The sequence below is a fragment of the Prionailurus viverrinus genome, chromosome F1 (assembly GCF_022837055.1).
Source record: "Prionailurus viverrinus isolate Anna chromosome F1, UM_Priviv_1.0, whole genome shotgun sequence".
In the NCBI taxonomy this organism is placed as follows: Eukaryota; Metazoa; Chordata; class Mammalia; order Carnivora; family Felidae; genus Prionailurus; species Prionailurus viverrinus.
Window position 1 is genome coordinate 62,808,910 of NC_062577.1, and position 14,858 is coordinate 62,823,767.

A 14,858-nucleotide genomic window follows, 5' to 3' on the forward strand; every position below is an offset into this window, starting at 1 on the left:
CCAGAGGGACTCCGTGAATATTCCACCTCTCAGAGAGGAGGGTCTAAGGTCTTCCAGAAAGATTAAATGTACGAAATGGCAGAGACAGAGTGGCAAAGACCTACTTTGACGTTAGCTGGCTCGTGTTGGCATTAGCTCTGTTCCTTACCAACGGGCATGGCGGGAAGCCAGTCGGTTCCTACTGCTTCCGCTAACCTAAAAAGCAGGCATAACAACTCCCACTTCATAAGGTTATTATAAGGATCAAAGAAGGTACCTGAAGGTTGTCATGACGTGCAAAGCACTACAAAGCTTGGAAGTTTAGTCTTCAAGGAAATAATGGAGACGACTGATGGCGTGGGGCCTGCTGTGCAGTAAACCCTCAGCGAATGGAAGCTGCTTCGCCATAGACCGCGCTGCTTTCCTGGGTTTGCAATTCCGGTTCCCCTCGGAGATGAGTTGCTAAAGGGATCCACGCGGCGTGCCCTGCTTAGCCCTTAGTGACCTCTGCCTCCTCCCTCTCTGCACTTACTTCCCAGAGCGAGTTGCTTCCCACGACCAAGCTTTGTGTTGCCGACGGCTGGTATTTCTGTGTCGGCTTTCTCCCCGGTTCATCACTCTTAAGGGAGGGGGGGGGTAGGAAAATTAGGTGGGGAGAAACTGAGGGCTCTGGTCCCAGGAACAAAGGGGCCTGAGCTTTTGTCCAGGAGGAGTCAAGATCTAGAATTATAGAGGGATTTTTTTTTTTTTTTGGCCTCATGATGGATTTGTAATTTTGTCAAGAGTATTAGGATAGGTCATGATTATTTTTCCCCAGTTCTATTGATAGGATTGATCTTGAATATCATATAAGTTTAAGGTATACAGTATAATTGTGTGTGTGTGTGTGTGTGTGTGTGTGTGTGTGTGTATACACAGATATATACATACATACAGTGAAATGATTACCACAATAAGTTAACATCCATCACCACACGTAGTTACACATTATTTTTTCCTTGAGAACTGTTTTTTTTTATTTTTTAAATTTGTTTCTTTTGAGAGTGAGTGGGGAGGGGGAGAGGCAGAGAGAAGGGGGGACAGAGGATCCAAAGCGAGCTCCACTGCCACTGTGGAACCCGATGCGAACCGTTAGATCACGACCTGAGCTGAAGTTGATGCTTAACTGACTGGGCCACCCAGGCGCCCCTTTTTCTTGAGAACTTTTACGATCTACTCTTAGCAAGTTTCAGATATACGATATAGTGTTGTTACCTAAAGTCCTCATGGTGTCCATCTTCAGAATCTATTTATAACTAGAGGTTTGTACCTTTTTAACAAAAATTTGTTTTATTTTGAGAGAGAGACAGTGTGAGCAAGGAGGGAGGGAGGGAGAGAGAGAGAGAGACCTAAGCAGTTTCCACACTGTCAGCGCAGAGCCCCTCGCGGGGCTCTCACAAAACCATGAGATCATGACCTGAGGGGAATCTGAGTCAGACACTTAAGCAACTGAACCCCCCCAGGTGCCCCTGGAGGTTTGTACCTTTTGATACTCTTCACTCGGTTTTCCCCACCCCTTACTCCTCACCTCTGCCAGCCACAAATCTGATCTGAGTTTTTGTTAGATTCCACATGTAGGTGAGCTCGTACAGTATTTATCTATTTTTCACTTAGGACATCATGCCGAGTGTCCTAATCTTTAATTTTATATGGCGCGTCACTTCATTTAAAAACTTCCTTCTCTTTAAGTTTTGAAGATTATATCCTAGTATGGGTAGGCATGGTTTTTAATGAAAAAGTCAGCTGGTTCTCTGTTGCTAAGGGGTCAGTGCAACGACAAAATTAGAGAGGAGGGGTCCTGAAGCAACTGGGAAGCTGGCTTGCAGGAAGTCCAGGGAGGCAGAGGACCCTGCCACTGTGGCCCAGCTTATTATTGTTCTGGAGGTGAGGGCCAGCTGCAGCAGCCGCGTGTCTAGCCGCCGAACACCTGCCAGGAAGTCCAAGTGCGGTGCGATACTTGAGTGGGTACTTGTTCTACCTAGCACTGCTCTGGGAGGGGTCATAAGCACGAGATAAACCATTCCCGGTCCCGGTCCGCTTGTGATCCAGCAAGAGAAACATACCCGCGGTCAAACAACGAAAGCACCATGAGAAAACCACACTAATGGAATTTCATGCCAAGAACTTGAGGGACGTGTAGAAAGGACGGTTGCCTGCGTTGGAGTGAAGGGCATCGAGCTGCAGGAGACCATGTGAGGCAGCCTTTGTGACCAGATGAGTCATCACGGAATAAATAGGTAAGGGGACTAAAACCATATATGTTTTTATATATAGTTTTTGTGTGATATATCTACATATATGGCAGGAGGCCAACCAAGAAACAGCCTCTTGACTCTAGACAACACAGTGATGGTCACCAGAAGGGAGGTTGGGGGGGAAAACGGGTGATATAGGGATGGGGAGCAAGGAGGGCACCTGTGATGAGCACCAGGTGTTGTAGGGAAGTGTTGAATCACCGTATTGTACACCTGAAACTATTACACGGTACATTAATGTATTAAAATAAAAACTTAGAATATTTTCCTCTGTGGTCAGCAAGGCAGAATGAAGCATCATATTTATAACAGGTGCTGTTGAGCATACAGCGAGGAGGCAAATCCAGGCTTCTGATTTCAGGTCTCTTCCCTTTCCCATCTTATGATGTGGCAGGTTATCTAAACCGTTTAGGAACTCCTATATTTATTTATTTATTAAAAAAAATTTTTTTTAACGATTATTTTTATTTTTGAGACAGAGAGAGACAGAGCATGAACGGAGGAGGGGCCGAGAGAGAGGGAGACACAGAATCGGAAGCAGGCTCCAGGCTCTGAGCCATCAGCCCAGAGCCCGACGCGGGGCTCGAACTCCCGGACCGCGAGATCGTGACCTGGCTGAAGTCGGACGCTTAACCGACTGCGTCACCCAGGCGCCCCTAATGTTTATTTTTGAGACAGAGAGAGACAGAGCATGAACGGGGGAGGGGCAGAGAGAGAGGGAGACACAGAATCGGAAGCAGGCTCCAGGCTCTGAGCCATCAGCCCAGAGCCCGACGCGGGGCTCGAACTCCCGGACCGCGAGATCGTGACCTGAGCTGAAGTCGGACGCTTAACCGACTGCGCCACCCAGGCGCCCCAGGAACTCCTGTATTTAAAAACCTGGACACATAGTCGAATGATTGTAGGCAACAGTCTGGAGGAGAGGTTTTGGCATCAGGGTTTAGGTCCCTTCTGGACGCTGCTCTTGGGCCCGGCTCTGGCGTTTAACTCCTGAGTGCACAGGTGGCTTGTGGTGTGTCGGCTGTTGTGGGTGTGTGGATGGAGGGAGAATACGGGGGAGACCTCCCGCTTCGGTCCTCGGACTCAGGAAGAGTGGCCTCGTGGAGAAGTGGTAAGGGAGCAAGGGGCTGGGTGAGGCGATGCTGTGTCTGGGGAGGGTTAGGACAGGTTCGGTCCCTGCCCCACTTTCCTGTTCAGAACAGCCCTCCCCGGCCCACCGCCTCCCTTCTGCACACAAAAGGACAGATCTGAGGACCTGGGTGGCTTCTGGTCCAGAGGGAATTGAGGTAATAAGTAAGAGTTGGCACTGTGGGTGGTCTTGGTGGCAGGGAGAGGGGTCCTGTCATGCTGTCGGAGAGACCCTTTCCTTCTGGAGGAAAGATGCCTTCTCAGCGGTGCCAACTTTGGATGTGGGGGAGGGTTTCATGGTGGGCTGAACCTGAGAGCACTGTCGGGGAGGACCTTATGGCAGATAAGGGCGCTCGGGCCCAGTTTTGACCTCTCAAAAGCTTCTGTAGGAAGCCTTGCTTCTAGGATGCAGAAATCTCAAAGACCTAGGGGAGAAACTACAAAGAGATGACCAGACCTTGGAAGAACTCTGGCTTTCCCCCTTAGAATCTCAGCCGCTTGTACGGCCAGACCTTACTTGGGGTGAGTTCCTGGGATGGCCCCATCCCTTTCTCAGGAGAAGGGAAAGGAAATCCCTCCTTTAAGAAGACAAATGTCATTAAGCAACGGGCAGATAAGCCTTCCGAACACAATACCGAGGAGAAAGAGGCCATGTGCCTGAAGTGTCTAACTCTCCCTACCATCACCGGAGGTAAGAGTGTAAGAGGTTCTGTGCAGGTGGGAAACCAGAAAAGCTCCCAGAAGCTCTGGGGGAAAGGACAGTTTCCTTACAAGGCCTGGTAGGAGTAGAGATTTTGGTTTTCAGCCTTTTTTTGGTGAATTGAGCAACTACTCCTGACTGCCGGTGGTTTATCTCGTATTACCCAAGAAGTGCCATGGTGTGTGTGCAAATAAAGCATACTTTCATGGTTCTTACTCCCAACAGAGCACAGCTCTGTTTGACCAACTTCTTTTTCTCCAGAATGGCGAGAGGGAAGCTGGCTCCATGGAGAGAACTGGAGAGACTGACGAGCACGGTCAGACGTGATGTGAGAGTTGAGCATCTCGCAGCCGTGGACCCCTCTGGGGACCACACAGAATGGAAGCAAAGCCATTGGTATCAATCAAATAATAGAGGCTACACTTTCAAGAACGAAACTGGTGTCTTCCGAATTTCTTAATCTTTTTTTTTAATACACGTCTCCCCTTTCCCAAAGGTTCTGATACAATTTCACTATTGACTGTTCTTACCTTGCTGAGATTTTGCCCAGTTTCATTTTCCGTAGGTTATATTATGAAAGTTCTAGAAGTTTTTATTTTCAACCATAAAGGAGCCACATTTAATATGCTTTTAAGACGTCCCCTGCCCCACTCTAGAAATGCAGACACACTTTCTTAAACATAATGCCCATCCTCCCTGACCTTTCAAATACCCAGATGAAAACACCCGGACCAAACTTGGGCATCTATGGAACCAAAAGATTTTATAGTAGGGGTGCTGAAGGAAGATGGGCACATCCCATTCCCGAAAGGACTGCACAGGACAGACTTGGAAGTTTGGAGGCAGTGAAGACACGTGTTGCTCAGGGATAGAGGTCTCTTACGGGCAGGGTCAACATATTAAATGTTTCTTCTCACAGCTCTGCGTAGAGCATCCCTGACCTCCTTGGTCCGCGGACTGTAAACAACAGGGTTCAACAACAGGGCTCAACAAAGGAGTGATGATGGTATAAGTCACTGAGAGAAGGTCTTTTTCTATTGAGTTCTCTGACTTGGGCTTGAGGTAGATGATGGAGGTGCAGCCGTAGTGGACGATGACCACCGTGAGGTGGGAGGTGCAGGTGGCAAAGGCCTTCTTCCGTCCCCGGGCGGAGGGGATCTTAAGGCTGGTGGAGACGAGGAGGACGTAGGTGATGAAGTTCAAGCCCATGGGGACCAGGATCACAGAGGAACTGACACCATAATTGTTGGTCTCAATGACAGTGGTGTCATTACGGGAGAGTTTTTAGAACAGGGAGGATGTCACAGAAGATATGTCCGACCGCACTGACAGGAGGGTAAGGTAAACATGGATGTCACCTGGACGGCCACCATGGCCAGGCCAAGGCCGAAGGCTCCGCACATCAGGTGGACACACACCCTCGTGCTCATGATGACTGTGTACCTCAGGGTTGCAGATGGCCACACGGTGGTCATAGCCCGTGACCGTGAGCAGAAATCAGTGGCTGCTGGCTAAGGCAACAAAGAACAGCCATCTGGGTGGCACAGCCTGACGAGGAGATGGGCTGATTCTGGGCTAGGAGACCAGCCGGCATCCGTGGCCTGGTGACCAGTGTGTATGTGGCCTCTGAACTCCCCAGCGTGCTCAGGAAGAAGTACACGGGTGTTATGGAGGTGACGGCTAATGCAGACGACCGTCACGATGATGGCATTGCCAGCTGGGGTTAATGTGTACAGGATGAGAAAGACCACGAACAGAGTGGGCTGATGCTCCTGGAATCTGGAGAATCCCAGGAAAACGAACTCGGTCACTTCTGTGACGTTCTTTCTCTGCATTCTTCAGTTCCAGCGTCCGAAAACCATGTGTGTGTGTGGGGGGGGGGGGGGGGAGTCAGCACAGAGCAGGGATCAGAAAGGGTTGTAAGGTCCGCATACACATGCACACGGTCTAATTTTTGGTCTATAACCAGGGTGCTGGCATAGGTCTTATGGCTGGTTTATCCCCCCCTTCCTTTTCAGTTCATGATGTCTGATCTTCCCTTAAGCCTCCGGCCAAGGACTCAGCATTTGATGAGACCACCACATGGACCTTTTCAAAGTATCCTCGAGCATGCTATTTTTGTAGGGCACGGATGGGCAGCTTTTTCCTCCCCACCCCCTTTAATGTTTTATTTTTGAGAGAGAGCCTGAGGGGGGGAAGGGCAGAGAGAGAGGGGAGGACAGAAGATCTAAAGCAGGCTCTGCGCTGACAGCAGCGAGCCTGATGCGGGGCTCGAACTCAGCCGAAGTTGGACGCTCAGCTGACTGAGCCACCCAGGTGCCCGGCTTTTTCCTTGAATAACAGCCCACAGGGGCCCCATCAGATCACGGACCTGGGTCCGTGCTGCCCCAGCTTTGCCTGTGTGTCTTCCAGGGAAAGTATAAGCAGCCGGGACAAGAAAATGAGTGTCAGGGAGTCAGGCTCTTACTGAGATGGAGCCACTGCTGGGTAGCTGTCACTGAGGAAGAACGTGGGACAGGGGACAGGTTGCAGAATTAATCTCAGGGACAGGATCTTCAGGAGCACTTTAGCGGGTGTGAAGATGAGGTCTTCTGGGCTCAGCCCGAGGTGTTCGGTCAAACCGTTGGCAGATCGCTTTGTCGTAAAAGTGCTAACAGGGACTTGAGGGTTTAGGGGCAAGTAAACTAAAGGGAAAAGGGGAAGTTACCGGAAAAGTGAAGGACCAGCAATAGGATAAGAGAAATAACTGATTTTGGGGGCGGGAAGGGCAGAGGGAATTTCGGGGTGAAGAATATAATATTTGAGTGTAATTTGCTAAACTGTGCCGTGACGTAAAGTTCCTCCAGAGCCCCGGACCTTCAGTGTGAGCTGCTGTGTGTTCAGTCTTGCGTTAGGGGTGTCGGGAAACGGAGAGAGGCGGCTGACAGCACAGTGTGGGAGGGGAGATGGAGTGAGGAAGACAGGCTTGCTGGGAATGAGTGGAAGCAGTTCCAACCTCTCTGGTCTTGCCTCTCCCCCTTGTAAGCACACGCGGGCTTTCCTAGGAGTTTGCTGAGGGACTCTGGGACAGCCACCGTATGTCAAATGGTTTGAGCCGTTTTACCTAAAGACCAAGATCACCGCGGCCAGCAGCAGGCTGGAGACTTGGGGCACGGTGAGGAAACTTTGCAGGAATCTAGGAAACACAACCTAGGAAATGTTGCAAACTTTCCGGAAAGGACTCCATCATGGAAAATAAGGAGGCAAATGTTTAAAGTAGAAACGGGTGGGGCGCCTGGGTGGCTCAGTCGGGTAAGCACCCGACCCTTACATGTTGGCTCAGGTCATGATCTGATGGTTTGTGAGATCAAGCCCCATGTCAGGCTCTGCCCTGACAGTGTGGAGCTTGTTTGGGATTCTCTCTCTCTGCCCCCCTCCCTGCTCACGCGCTCTCTCTCTCTCTCAAAAAAATAAGCATTTGAGAAAAAAAAAAAATAATAAAAATGGGTGTGCCACAAAACAATTCAAAAGACCAACTGGAAAGAAAGGTAGATTCCAGAGCGACTGTGCAACTCTCTAGGCAGCTTTTTAGAAAGCATGAGGTAGACAGGGTGCCTGGGTGGCGCAGTCGGTTAAGCGTCCGACTTCAGCCAGGTCACGATCTCACGGTCCGTGAGTTCGAGCCCCGCGTCGGGTTCTGGGCTGATGGCTCGGAGCCTGGAGCCTGTTTCCGATTCTGTGTCTCCCTCTCTCTCTGCCCCTCCCCCGTTCATGCTCTGTCTCTCTCTGTCCCAAAAATAAATAAAAAACGTTGAAAAAAAAATTAAAGAAAAAAAAAGAAAGCATGAGGTAGAGCTATAATTTAAAAGTAGGGGTGCCTGGGTGGCTCAGTCAGCTGAGTGTCCGACTTTGGCTCAGGTCATGATCTTGCGGTTCATGAGTTCAAGCCCCGCGTCCGGCTCTGTGCTGGCGGCTCGGAGCCCGGAGCCCGCTTCGGAGTCTGTGTCTCCCTCTCTCTCTGCCCCTCCCCAGCTCGTGCTGTGTCTCTCTCTCAAAAATAAATAAAAACATAAAAAAAAAGTTAAAAGTAAACATTTGATTCCTGAGTCTTGCCAGCTACGTTTCAGGGCCAAAAAACCCCATGTGACAGGGGGCAACTAGATTGGGCAGCCGATCTCAAGCCTTTCTTCCCTCGGAGAAAGATCTCTTGGAGGGTGCTGCTGTCGTCACCGTGGATGGATGTAGGGACCGCACCAAACAACAAAACCACGTAAAGAACAATAGTAGGGTTAAAATCTGTGGATGCACATGTGAAGGCATGTAAATGATTTTTCCAAGAAAAAGCCTGAAAGAATATCTACCTGATATTCTTAACGGTTATGTGGGGGCAGGGGCAGTGAGATTACAGGACATCTGACCAAGTATTCACAGCGAGGACGGTGACCCTTGGTTTAAAGTACTTGGGAGCATAAAAGTACGGCTCCTAAAGAGTTAGGAGAAGTCCGGGAGGAGACCGGAGAGCGGACATCAGATTGAGCTAGGACGTCATTGGTGATTCTTGGTTAGTTTCCGTAGAGCTTCTTGGTTAGTTTCTTGGGCTGGAAGCCTGGTTACAGGGAGTAAACAGAGAACTCCAATACGTCCTGGATGAGAAGCACAGATCGTATCCGCCTTTTCTGTTTCTCGATGAGCCTGTTGTAACGAGTGCCAACAAGTGGTTAAGGAGACACTGAGCCAGGAAAGCGGTGCCCCACATTTGTCGTAGGGGAGAGGAGAAAATACCGAACTGAATGGAACCAGGAGGGGGAAAGAAAAAATCCCTGGTATTTTATTTAAATTAGGGTCTGAAAAGTGCCGCTTTCATCCCAAACCCGCCACAGATTTGTTGTAATTTGCTTCCTGTAAATACGAATTTACTTTCTTTGAATAGATTATAAAGGTATAGGCTGGGTGGCTGACTTCTGGGGGAAAGAAGTAACTTTTTTTTTTTTGCCTGTGGGGCACAGCGGGATTGGATTGAACAGACCATGAAAGGCTATCTTAAGACCTTCTTAAAACGTGGAAGGAAACGCAGATGTTCAGGTGCGCACGAAGACCTGTGCGAGCTCACAACAGCGCAGCGTTCTTTCCGTGTTAGGATCCGCTTAGGGGAGAGGTGTGCCGGGTGTGAGGGAATGGCGAAGCGCCGCCGCTAGGGGGAGCTACCGCCTCTCCCGCCTGAGTTGCACAGTGTGGGGGCCGGGGCGCTGTGCTAACTGGGATTCACCCTCCACGTGGTCCATCCTCTCCGGTGGTGGCCCGCTACGCTTCCTACAGCCGTGTCATCTGCTTACGCTGACTTTTCCTGGAATTCTTCCCAACCATATTCCACATCCGAAGCCCTGTTTTACCGCACCTTGTTAGTTTCCAGTGATATTTGGGCGGCGAGTGCAGATTAAGGGTAATTGCCTGCTTAGGTCCCTTGGTAGCCTCTCTTTGGAGTGTAGGAGCAATCCCAAATTATTACTGAAGAGCGACGCGTGGCTCAAATGACCATGCAGGGCTGTGGCTGTCCCTGGAGGGGAGGGTGGCCCCGGAGGGTGAGATGGGAAGTTCGGGACATGGGACCGAATGCCCGTGTTCATCCTCCTTGGTCTTCAGTTCTTACAGAGAAGACCTCGCAGGGCAAGAGACGCCAGTTGCCCTCCTTGGGAAGGGAGAAGAGGTCATGGGGAGCATCACGGAGCCAACAGTGTGGAGGGGGTGGGTGGGTTCAGCCAGTGCCCGTTGACTGGGATGAGCTCTGGGCAGTTAGGACGTGTGTCGGTCAGGACGATTTTGGCACCAGATGGCCCGGCCCCTCCCCTCCCTCCCTCCCCCCACTGGCCTGCGCAGCCAGAAGTGACGGCAGCCGTGGAAGCAGCTCTTCTCCCACCCAATTCTGAGCCCTCCTGTGGCTGAGCCCTGAGGGTGTTTCTGTGTAGGGGACACACCGGTAGATGATCTCGGAAGCGTGGTACCGTGCAGAAAGCTTTCAAAATGATTTATACATTCCAGAAGGATAAAAAACCCTCCGGGAGAATAAGAATACAGAAATGTGCTCAGGCATCAAAATTGTAGTCGTGAAGCCAGGATTTCTAGTAGAGGAGGAAGAAAAATAGAGGGAGGAAAACACCGAGGGTGTAAAAGAAACACCATTTGCAAGGGGACGAAATTAGGACAAAACCCATAGGTGCTTGTCAATGCCTAAATCTTCCTAAGCAGAATAATGTGCCTAGAAACAGAGTCTAGGTTTAAAAAATCTGAAGCATGCAAAGTGGGCTGAGCCCCGTGACATTTTGTGTGTAATTACACAAACGTGTGCATGAAGAGAATTGTGAGTTTAAAAAAAAAAAAAAATGACCGTGCCTTTTTGCCAGACTTTGTGCCCTGTCCTTTACTTTTCATTGCAAATAAGATAGACCCAGGGAGCCAGCCAGGGAGGAATTAAGAATCTGATTCCGTGAACTGTTTGAATAGAGGAGACTTTTCTTTGGGACAGGAGTGTCCTCCTACCCGGGAGACCGCCTACCTTCTTGTGTCTGGGATCTGCCCGTGTTCTTTGCACACCAGGCAGCCATGACTTATTGGCAAAAACTCACGGCAGGTGGCAACTCGGGTAGGTAAGGATGAGGTTTGGGGGCAGGGACGGAAGGGGAGCGTGGCGAGTCCTTTTTATTTGTAGGAACACTCCAGAGAGTCACGGCAGGTGATTTAAGGTTCTGGAGTCCTTCTCCTCCTCTGTAGCACCCCTGATGACAGTGAGCACCTGTACTATGCAAGGACATGTGCTGAGCGGGTCCTCCGTACGCAACCTCACGCAGACCCCCACGAGGCAGCCACGAGAAGTGGCTGACATGCCGCCTGTCTGCCTTTGCCTTCCCCAGACGGAGCTGGATTCGCTCCCCGGGGACCATGGGTCCCAGCGCAATTTCTCCGCGACGTTGGTGCCGTCGCTTCCGGCTGCGGTGGCCGTGTGCCGTGTGCCACACGTGACTTTGCCACCGCTCCACCTGCGCCGTGGGACCTCCAGGCGTCTCCTGTGTTGGACCCTCAAAAGAGTGGCCACAGCCAGACAAAACCTAGACGGCAGGTTCTGGAACACAGGTGGAGTGGAGGTGAGAAGTTAGCTACTCGGCCCCGGCAAGATGAGGAGTAAAGGTGACTCAGGTGGGGCTTCACTTTCCTTCTGTTCCTGAGCGTTCTTGGACCCCCGTTTACCGTCAAGCACAGGAAGCACGAGGCGCACCTAGAACGTCTCGGCATTGTTCTCCGGATGTGACTGCACGCCGGGGCCCTAGAGGGAAGGTAAGAGGAAGGCTTTTTCACCCAAGAAAAGTCCTTTGTAGACTTCTCCGGAGCCGTGAGGCTAAGTGCTCTGACCTGTTTTCCTGTAGCTTCACAAATGAGAACCAGACCCTTGGACAAGACAGAGGTTCAAACACTGCTTTTCTTCCTAGAAACGTCTGCAGGTTTAGGCCTCTCTCTGCACACCTTTGCACACTCTCCAGTCCTGCTCCTGGACCATCCTACCTTCCGGGTCCTTCCGTTTTCCTTGTGGGTTCTCAAGGACCGAAGCGGTTTCCTGTTATTTTCCTTGTTGTGACCACCATTATACCTGAGGAGAGAATGCCGCAAGCAAGCAGCCAGAGATCCCATCTCTATTTTATTGTGTTTAAAAAAGAAATGTAATGTTTCCTTATTGTTGAGAGACAGAAACAAAGCATGAGTATGGGAGGGGCAGAGAGAGAGAGGGAGAGGGAGACACAGAATCCGAAGCAGGTTCCAGGCTCTGAGCTGTCAGCACAGAGCCCGACACGGGGCTCGAACTCACAAATGGCGAGATCATGACCTGAGCCGAAGTCGGACGCTTAACCTACTGAGCCACCCAGGCGCCCCTCCCATCTCTACTTTAAATGGTGTTAAAATGGAACTCTTCCTTCTTCAGTTTGGAAGGGACCATCGATGTGATGCTAGAGGATTACAAGAACGTGACGCGGATCCACTTACATGATTGTACCAAGGAAATGATTCAGGACAAGTTCAGTGGCTCTTGTATCATTGGGCAAGAACAAGGTGTGCAGAGAGATGGACGTGGGCTGGGAGCTGTGCTGGGGAGAGCCGTGGCTTCACTGCTGTTGCTTCGAGAAAAGAGCAGGTCATGTTCCTGGTACCTCGACAGGATGGTTGCTGGGATTTCTAGTCTTCACCTCAAGTCTGGTAGTGGTGGCGGGGGGTTGCTTCCACAGCGTCCCTCAAAGCTTAAGACGTGCTCCAAGCTATTGGGAGACTCCAAAGACTTGAGCAAGCTATGGCCATCGTAGAAGCAGAGAAGTGTCGTCTGTGTTCCCTTCATCCTAGCCTCCTAGAGTTGACGGGGACAAGGGATCCAGTTGCTTTGGGAGGAGGTGGGGGTCATCTAGAAGGAAGAGCTGGCTGGCTTGGAGTTGCGTTGTGTTCTGTCCATAAGAGCCATCTCAGGAGGTAGGTCTCCAAAGGCAAGAAACCGGACAGGCATTAGATCTGGCCGTGGGAGAAGTGGCAAATGATCCCTGAGAGTAAAATAATCCGTGTAACTCAGAGTTGAGAGGGGGAGTTAGGATATCAACCTGAGATCGAGGAAAGCCTGATGACGGTGAGGTATGGATCACAACATAGAAAGTATCAGATGACCCAGACTTACTAGAATGTAAACTCCAAAGCCAGTCCCATGATGGTTTCACTCCGTGCTGTGTTTTCACCTGGCATAGTGTCTGGGACAGAGTAGGTGCTCAAGAAAGAAACAGATGATGCTACTGGAAAGTACGCTGGCTTCAGTTTCTTGAAACTTGTTTTAGGTTCCTTGCCAGAGGGGCTGTTAAGCTAGAAGTGTCTACTATTAAGAACCGGGCACCTGGCGGGGGGGGGGGTGCGCTGAGTCAGTTAAGCGTCTGACTTTTGGTTTCAGCTCAGGTCATGATCTCACGGTTTGTGGGTTCAACCCCCACATCGGGCTCCGTGCTGATAGTGTGGAGTTAGCTTGGGATTGTCTCTGCCCTCCGTGTCTGTCTGTCTGTCTCTCAAAGAACTAGCAATGGCGGACAACACAACGTCTAGGCAAACGTGTGTCTGTGCTCCTGGTAGAGATACATACTCTACAGGAAGAGACCCGTCTTGCTAGGACACGGAGTACAGGTACAGAGCTCACAGGACAGGAAGGGTGGTCGACCTTCAACTCTACAGCGAGCCTTGAGTTAAGGGCTGGCCAATGGAAACTAATGTTTCCACGTTGCATTTCCTTCTCACCAGAGAGCAGGTTGAAATGTGCTTGTGAAGTCCCCGTGACTCCACGCAAGCACCCCAACAAACCGTGGCTTCTACCCGCTCCTGTCTGCCCGACCCTCTTGCCCCGTGAATGGGGCTCACAGGTTCCGTCTTCCTTCCTCGGATCTGGCGCCTGCCTCGTTGTGGATCCTGGGTGAGTGAGTTTGAAGTCATCACTGCTGTCATTCGGAAGCTCTCCTGGATGTGGTCTTTTCTGATTTCCCTCGGCCTGACGCCCCGTTATCCGTGGGCAAAGCCTGCCTTATTTTTCACACACAGCCTCATTCTCTTTGGGGTCCTTCTCTAAGAAGGCCCCTCGTTTCTGCTGGGGGTGTGTGCCTGGTGGCTTCTGTAATGACGGTAACTCCTAATAAAATCCGACAAACATTCTGTAGTATTGTAGTTAGAACGCTAGGTACTGAGAATGGTGCCTGAGGGGATCAAGTGACGGAGGGCAATGTCACGTCAAAGGGTTTAAGATGGAGATCCGTAGGACTTTGAGCTGGGAGGTCCCAAGCAGTATCCTTGGTGACTTGAGGACCGGAGGAAAAATCCAGCATGATACGCTGGTAGTGTATGGGCTTTGTCGTTTTTGGTTTTTTGGGTTTTTTTTTTTTTTTTTTTTTTTTTTTTTTAGGAAAAAAGCCGCGTTTATCTTCTTGCGCAAGGAATGCCAGACTTTCCTACTTTTTTTTTTTTAATTTTTTTAATGTTTATTTATTCCCGAGGCAGAGAGAGACAGAGCATGAGTGGGGGAGGGTCAGAGAGAGAGGGAGACACAGAATCCGAAGCAGGCTCCAGGCTCTGAGCTGGCAGCCCAGAGCCCAACGCGGGGCTCGAACTCACAAACCGTGAGATCATGACCTGAGCCGAAGTCGGTCGCTCAACCGACTGAGCCACCCAGGCGCCCCCAGACTTTCCTACGTTTTGAGTTTTCGTGCCTGCCTGCCAGTTTTCCTCATTACTTGAGGTCAGGTTCCGCATTGCTTTTACTTGAGTTGTTTCTCTGATGTGACCTCCGACCTCGTTTGCATCTCTGATCTCTCTTGCATTTGCTGGAAAACCAAACTGGGTTCCTGGCGGAATTTTGCACACATCTGGAGCTGACAGAATGACGCGGAGCTGGTGAGGATCGCCCCTGCGCCGCTCCCTGAGCCTCGGGCGGGTGTGGTGACCCATCCTTTTAGTCACAGCTGCCCCTCCCCCCACTCTGCACCCTGCTTGTGCTCCAGAAGAACGCACTGACTTCCAAACAAGCGGATCAGAGAGTGCTGGAGATTGCAACAAGTACCTCCCGGAAGCGGGCGGCACAATGCAACATACTTGTTTTACTCGGCAGCGTGCAGACGGGGAATTTGAAAAAAGCAAGAACCACAGGTAGTGGGATCTCGTGGGCGGCGGCCTTGAGCGGGTTCTTCGCGCCTGGGTCGTGTTCGAGTGCTCTTGTTGAGTCGGGC

General features: G+C 50.8%; 1 pseudogene; it reads right to left on the reverse strand.

Annotated features, from left to right (window-relative positions):
* Window positions 1-5,000: 5,000 nt before the first annotated feature.
* Window positions 5,001-5,936, reverse strand: LOC125155707 (putative olfactory receptor 10J6; annotated as a pseudogene).
* Between the last annotated feature and the right edge of the window lie 8,922 nt (window positions 5,937-14,858).